An 8,503-nucleotide genomic window follows, 5' to 3' on the forward strand; every position below is an offset into this window, starting at 1 on the left:
ATCACTGAACATACTCAGTGTATTGATCGCTGGAACTGAAAATACAGAAACTAAAATACATCGAAAGGAAAAAGGGATTATCATCAAATCACTGAGAGAGAGGATCAACACTAACGTAAACACCCTAATAAAAATGATTAAAATTTACACCTTTAGGAAGGGTTCGGAGAGTGGATTCCGAATATATAATTGTTACTTTAAATTATTCAGTAATTTGACGTGAAATTTATAGAGAATACGAGAGTTTTATATATAGAAAGAGAAATAGAAAAAAAAAAAACTGAGACGGTGATAATTGTACTCCAATTACATATATATATATATATATATATATTCTCAATGTTATGTTCTAATAGGTATAAACTCAACTATTTAGGTTAAGTTTAGTTTCATTTTGTACATATGTGACCCCTTGTATGGTAATCCATCACAATTTAATCCGAGGTACAAGTCGGTTAAGCATATGGTACAAATATGTTATGCACAATCCTACCCAGAGTTTACTTAACCCAATTAGTACGAATTAACGGAACATGGGCATTATAAAATGATTATCCCACGATCCTCCAAAACCAATGACACAGGCTCGAAGCATATCTTTTAGTGTCTGAAATGTTCGTTCGCTTTGTCCATCTGTCTATGGATGATAAGTAGTACTTAACTTATCAGTGAACCCATTTCCCTTTGAAAACTTTTCAGAACATAGAAGTGAACCGACTGTCTCGATCAGAAATTATTGATAACAGAACACCATGACGTGCTACCACTTCATCAATATATAATTTTGCCAACCTATCCATAGAATACGATTCTTTCATCAGTAAGAAATGAGCAGATTTAGATAATCGATTCACAATAACCCATATGGCATCATAACCCTTTGGTGTTTTAGGTAGTTTGGTTATGAAATCCATAGTGATGTGATCTCATTTCCAAATCATAATTTCTAACGACTGCAACTTACCATAAGAGCGTTAATGTTCTATTTTCACATGCAAACATGTCATACACCGCTCAACATGTCTGCCTATATCCTTCTTCATACCTGACCACCGATAGTATTACTCCATGTCTCAATACATTTTGTTTGTACCCAGGTGGACAGCAAAAATGAGATTTATGGGCTTCACTTAAAATGCGTTCTCTGAGATCACCATAAGACGGTACCCAAAACCTACTTTGAAAACATAACAATTCATGATCCTCTTTTATCAATTCAGATATCATCCCACCAAGTCGTTCCTGTTTGATCCTATCTTATTTCACGGCCTCACCTTGGAATCTTTGCAATTCTTCCTGAATATTTGGCAATAATTCAGTTCTTAATGCTATAGCTTTTATTGTACCACTTCTCTCTTTTCAGCTTAAAGCATCAACTACCACATTTGTCTTACCGAGATGATACAAAATCTCTCAATCATAATTAGCAACCAACTCTAACCATCGTCTTTGGCGCATATTTAACTCATTCTGATGGAACAAATGTTGTAAACCTTTGTGATCAGTAAAAATTTGGCATTTAGTCCCATACAGATAATGCCTCCAGATTTTTAAAGCAAAAACCACAGCTGTCATTTCCATATCATGTGTGGGATATTGCTCTTCATAGTCTTTTAATTGGCGTGATGCGTAAGCTATAACATTCTCACGTTGCATCATCACATAACCCAGACCCAGCTTCGAAGTATCACTATAAACCAAAAAATCTTCTGTTCCATCTGGTAAAGATAAAATTGGCGCGCTACACAGTTTTTCTTTCAATCTCTGAAAAGCTTTAGCTTGCTCTTCTTTCCATTCAAATCTCACATTCTTTTTGTCAATCCAATTAGTGAAGTAACTATAAGAGAAAAATCTTGTATGAACTTTCGATAATAACCCGCCAATCCAAGAAAACTTCTGATTTTGGTTGGGGTTTTAGGTGTTTCCTATTTTTCAATAGCTTCAATTTTAAGAGGATCCACCTTGATGCCCAATTTTGAAATAACATGGCCCTAAAACTGGACTTCCCGCAGCCAGAACTCACATTTTGACATCTTAGCATACAACTTTTCTTGTTTTAATAAATCCAGAAGCAGTCGTAAATGGTGTGTATGCTCTTCCTCTAATCGAGAGTATATCATAATATCATCAATAAAGATAATCACAAATTTATCGAGATACAGATGACATACTTTATTCATCATGTCCATAAATGCTGCAGGTACATTTGTAAGTCCAAACGACATAACCAAAAAAATTTCGTAGTGCCCATAAAGGTGTAGGAAATGACGTTTTCAACACATCTTCGTCCCGAATCTTTAACTGATGATAACTGGATCGTAAATCAATCTTTGAAAAGTAAGTGGCCCCAATCACTTGATCAAATAAATCATCAATTCTTGGGAGAGGATACTTATTCTTGATTGTTAATTTATTCAATTCCTGGTAATCAATGCACATTCTCATTGATCCGTCCTTCTTCACAAATTACACCAGCGCACCCCAAGGAGAGGTACTTGGTCGAACAAAACCTTTATCAAGTAATTCTTTCTGCTGCGATATTAACTCATTTAACTCACACGGATCTAGCATGTACGGTGCTCGAGCAACTGGCACTGCTCCATGCAATAACTCAATCTGGAATTCTATTGATCGATCAGGAGGTAAACTTGTTAAATCTTCTGGAAACACTTTCAGGAATTCTCTTACAACCAGGATACCCTCCACCTAATTCTTTTCTTTCTTTAAATCAATCGTGTAAGAAAGAAAACAGATACATCCTTTCTACACCTACTTTCGAGCTTTTAAAACAGAGATAAGGCTGGAATAACGATCCCGCCTACCACCGTAGATTATAACCGATCCCTTCCTCGGTAAATCTATATGAATCATCTTCTCATTGCAAACTATATTGGATTGATTTTTAGCCAACCAGTCCATGCCCACGATTATATCAAACTCTCTTAGTGGTATAGGAAATACTTGTATGGGTACCTCACACCCTTCTACGTTTATGGAACAATCATCAAAAACTTTCTTAACCGATACTTCACTATCATTTTATGTTTCTACTATCAATACCTCATCTAACACTTTAGGTTTTAAATACGCGCAACCAACAAATGATGGTGACACGAAAGAACGACTTGCATCAGAATCAAATAAAACTTTGGCACATACTGAATTAACGAAGAATGTACCTGTCACCACTTCAGGATGCTCTTTGTTAGACCCCAACCTGTGAAAGTGTAAGTAAGAAGTCTCTTACTCTAGTCAATAGGACTTAGTCTATTGAAGCGGTCTGGACTAAGAGCTCTCATGCAGAAGATCAAGAACCAGAGCTCTTGCTCAAAGAGTGAAGGTTCCATTCATACAGAGCCCACGCTCTATCTTCGTGGACGATCAAGTCTTATGCGCCAAAAAGCATAAGAACATGATGCAAGCTACAACTCCAAGACACAGAGCCTCTGTATAGTACATGCAGAGCCTCTGCATATGCAGAACCTCTGCATAGTACATGCATAGCTTCTGTATAGTACATGCAGAGCTTCTGATCACCTTATCCATGGAACGCGCGTGTAAGCCCAGACATTCTCACAAGCGTCTAACAGATTTGAGGCGGCTTGACCTAGTCTGCTCAACTTTTCAAGGGAAGTCAAAGATAGGGATGCAGACTCGGCAACTCAGAGTTTCAAGCCTGATTTATAGCAGAGTTGTTAGACCTAGGCGTATATAAGGAGGCTTCCTCCTCAGGTTGAAATTACCTGAGAGTGCCGACTTATACTATACCTGTTTTTTTGTGAGATTACTTTTAGATTGATTGTTCTTTTACTTTCATCTAATAAAAGCATTCGACATATTCAAGTCCTTTCATTGTTCTTATATTTATTTTGAATATTTCGATTAATCGTCTTTGATACACTGTTTGATTTTCATTCATATTATTTATAAACTGTGTTTTATGCAAATAAGAGTATATGGGTTCCAACAATTGGTATCAGAGCCTGCTAACCAAACTCATTGATTAGTCGATTAATATCCATCTGGATTCTACTCTTATTTTTGATTATTCGTTTTAAAAAGGAATTTCACTCCAAATTTTACTATTTTTAAAACGTTTGCTTTAACGTAATCTGAAAATCATTTTTCACGTCGTTCATCTCTTTCTCGTCAATCTTCTTCTCAATTTTTTTAATAAAAAATGTCGTCTCAATCATGGAACTCCATGTATAGTGCCGGTTCTTTGACAAAACCTTCGACTCTCATTAGGGAAGAATATCCCCAATGGAAAATTCGGATGATAAATTTATATGAGGGTCTTGACCTTGAACTTTACGAGTCAATTCTAAACGGCCCATATGTCCCTACCACGATTATTCCTTGTATTCCTGCTGCTGATGATACGGTTGTAGTACCTGCCAGAAGGGTATCCAAACTTCGTTGTGATTGGAACGATGAAGATAAACGCAGAGTGGAGATCAACCAGAAAGCCAAAAGGCTTTTGATCATGGCTCTCCCCAATGAGATATTTCAATCTCTTGACGTGTGCGACTCTGCCAAGGATCTATGGGATCAACTGGCAAATCAATTGAAAGGAGGAATAAAGATGAAGAAAAACCGTAATGCTCAATGCTTGAATGAGTACAACAGTTTCCAGCGCTTCCCGATGAGTATTTAGAACAGACTTATCACAGGTTCAATACTCTGATCAACAAGTGTCGAAAATGTGACATGATCAGAACTCAAGAGGAGAAAAACATGCTCTTCTTGAAGAGATTGAACGCAGAATAGGGAAATCTGACAATGTCTCTCCAGGCGAATCAAGATCTGGAGCAATGGACGTTGCACGACGTGTATAGGACTCTACAAGCTCAAGAGCAAGAAGTGCAGAAAGCCAAGGTCGCTCTGGGTGGACCTATGGCTCTTGTCTCTAATTCAAAAGAGACAGGATCTAGCCAGCCACACAGAGAGCGTAGATCCAAAGAAGAAAGAAGGAAAGGAAAGAAGGCTCTCATTATGGAGAGTGATGAAGAGGACAGAGCTTCTAGCTCTGAAGATGACGATATTAGTGCTTTTGCACAATCCTTGGCCCTGATCACCAAGGAATTCCAAAGAAAGTTTGGGAAGAAGGTCTTCGGTAAGCGAGGAAGATAGAATGATCGCAGTAGAGGCAGAGCTTTCGAAGGAAGGAACCCTCCTTCTGTTTTAAACAAGAAGGAGGAAGAGCCATCAGACCAGAAGAAGCAAGGTGTTCGATGCTTTAGATGCGACAAGATGGGACACTACTCCAAAGAGTGCAGAGGCCTTTTGGTGAAAGATGAACTGTACTACAAAAACAAGTACAAGTATGTTAGACCCCATAATTAATAAGTGTAAAAGTAATGAAGAACAATAAGTGATGAAGAATCAGAAGACCGATGAAGACGTTAAGGCAGAATTGACCAAGTCTGAAGAACAACCAGAGGATCGATGAACAACCAGAGATGCGAAGGAAAGAGCATCTTTATCACTCCTCTGGTCAACAACACTTAGAGTTTTCTTCAGTAATTCAACCAGCGGCATACGATGAAAATATGAAGATAAGGTTGAATCATCATCCCATGAAAGACAGCTGGAGATAACAAATCGACAGCCGAATTTCAAGTTTATCTCGATTTATAGCTTATCCATAGTTTAGATAAACTTTATCTGTTAATAGAAGATTAGCTAAATAGTCTCACTAGATAGTTATCTTCAAATTAGCCTTCTAGTATAAATAGGTGATTAGGCCTATTGTAATTAATGTCGCTTTTACGTTTTCATATTGAATAAAGTGAAATTATTGGCACTCAAGATTGTTCTTTGAATGTTCATACATTGTTCTTGAGTGTTCATCATTTTGTTCATTAAAACACTATAATTTGGTTATTCTTAACTTGATTATTAGTGTTATTGAGAGATCTGGGATCAACAATTGGTATCAGAGCCAATTGATTGTTTTTTCAATCAAACGATCATCTAAAATATCTCAATTCACGTCTTTCACAAAACATCTTCACCGAAAACGTAAATTTTCTCTCTTCTAAAAATCTCCAATGGCCAACTGGAACTCAGCCTATATTGTTGGTTCCCTCACCAAACCTCCAACTCTTCAAAGAGAAGAGTACTCAAAATGGAGGATACGAATGGTGAATTTTCTGGAAGGGATGGACATAAATCTTCTGCGATCTGTCATGGAGGGTCCCTATGTTCCACAGACTCTTGTTCCAAGAGTTCCAGGAACAAATACAACAGTAGAAATTCCTGCCTAATATGTAAAATAGGACATACCCAAGAACCTCAGTTCTATAAAATACCTCTGCTTAAAGATCCAATGTTCCCAATATGAAACAAATATTGTAACCAAAATTTCATAAATCAACAGACCATTCCTTCGTAAATACTAATAGAAAAGATTTAAGGCAATGCTTGCTTGTTATGACAAACCATTTTCCCCTTCTCAATAATGTCTAAATTATTATTTATAATATGAATATTATCTTTAATTCATCAGGTCACAAAGAAATGATGACTCAAAGTTATTAAATCCAATTAGTTACAATAATAAGAGTTATAATATTATCCACATATGACAATGCCACCCTTATTCGAAGTACACCTCTCTTTGATATGCCACCCTGATTCGTCCATCAAACCAGGGCCACTTATCAGAACAGACATAAGTCACCACGTCTGGGGGAACTACTACTTAAAACAAGTTTCATACCAAAACAGACTTACGTCACCATGCTTGGTAGAAACAGTTCACAAAATACAATTCCATACCAAAACAGACTTACGTCACCATGCTTGGTAGAAACAGTTCACAAAATACACTTCCATACCAAAACAGACTTACGTCACCATGCTTGGTAGAAACAGTTCACAAAATACACTTCCATAACAAAACAGACTTACGTCACCATGCTTGGTAGAAACATATCTTCTTACTTTAAAAGATATAAAATATCCATTTTATAAATCCATAATTAAACACAATAATAGACATATTAAACTATATAAAAGTCTAAAATWAATAATCACTTGAAAATTATCAATAAAAGTTATCCGGACAAGTTATCCAGATATACAATCCAGACAACACTTGTCCCTTTTGTCCGATTTACCAATCCGGACAACACTTGGCCGGTTTATGAATCCGGTTAACATAAGCCTGTCCGATCTATCAATCCAGACAACATATTCTCATCACATGTTCGGTTTAGAACTAAACCTCTTAATATGTGATCGGTTTATAACTAATCCGCACAACCCTTAAGCGATTTAAGGCTAAATCGCACAATACTTGGTCGTATTCATACTTTTCCATTCAAAACCTATGTCCGGTTTACATAAATCAAATCCTCACTAACACCCCAAATCGCACAATGCTTGAGCGATTTATAATTAAACCGGACAACTCCTATCCGGTTTAAGAGTAATCCGGACAAACCTTGTCCGATTTAAACTCAATTCGCACAAAACCAATTTTTAAGAATAAAATGCAATTCATATAGTAAAAATCAAAGCTTTTAAAAGTATATTTTAGAAAACATTCACCATTAAGACAAATTCAGATTTTAAAGAAGATGAAGAAGACTTTGAATCCAACTAGTTCTCCGGTTAAGCAAGCAAGACTACACTTTTCTCAAAGTTCAAAGGATGCCAAAAAGACCTCAGCCATTTCTCAACCACTACATTTATACTTTCCAGATTTGGAAAGTCGGCCACTCTCACACCATTATATATATATATATATACATATAAAATGTATGATTACATATAACCCATGTACATACACATGCACTCATCCATATTAATATCATGCATACGTATATATATGTATATATACACACACCTATACATGTTATGCATATACCCGTATACATGAAATATACAGACTTACACATTTAACCCATGTAAGCATGTATTCACATAAATAATTAATCCACATAATAAATACCTTGGGTAATAATCAGGACTCGGTTATCATATTATCTACCCCTTCAAAAGAATTCCGTCCCGGAATTCCTTTAATCAAAAAGCCATGGATAATCTGCTCTCATAACTGACTCCAACTCCCAAGTTGCCTCTGGTCCTTTATGAAACTTCCACTGTGTTAGCTCTCATTTCATTTAATTTAAAAGTATGGAAAAAGTAAATACTGCAAGTGTTGACAGAAGAGGTTCCACYACAGAAGACCGCAGAGGACCAACAACAGAAGATGCTCATTCGTACAAGTGAAGTGTGATAGAACCTCTGTTGTCTATCACAGAGGTTCTGGAAACTGGTCCTCTGTAATCAAAGCGTTCAAGTCAAAGATGACAGAACCTCTGTTGTCTTTCACAGAGGTTCTGGAAGATGATCCTCTGGAATCAAGTGCTCTCAAGTCACATATAGCAGAGCCTCTGCGATGGCTCATAGAAGGTCTGCAGCTTTATCTTCTGTGAAGAACTTCTTTACTGTTTTACTTAGGTTTATTAGCTGCTCGTGCTTATCACGTGAC

This window comes from Cynara cardunculus, assembly GCF_001531365.2.
Source record: "Cynara cardunculus var. scolymus isolate 2C chromosome LG 7, CcrdV1, whole genome shotgun sequence".
NCBI lineage: Eukaryota > Viridiplantae > Streptophyta > Magnoliopsida > Asterales > Asteraceae > Cynara > Cynara cardunculus.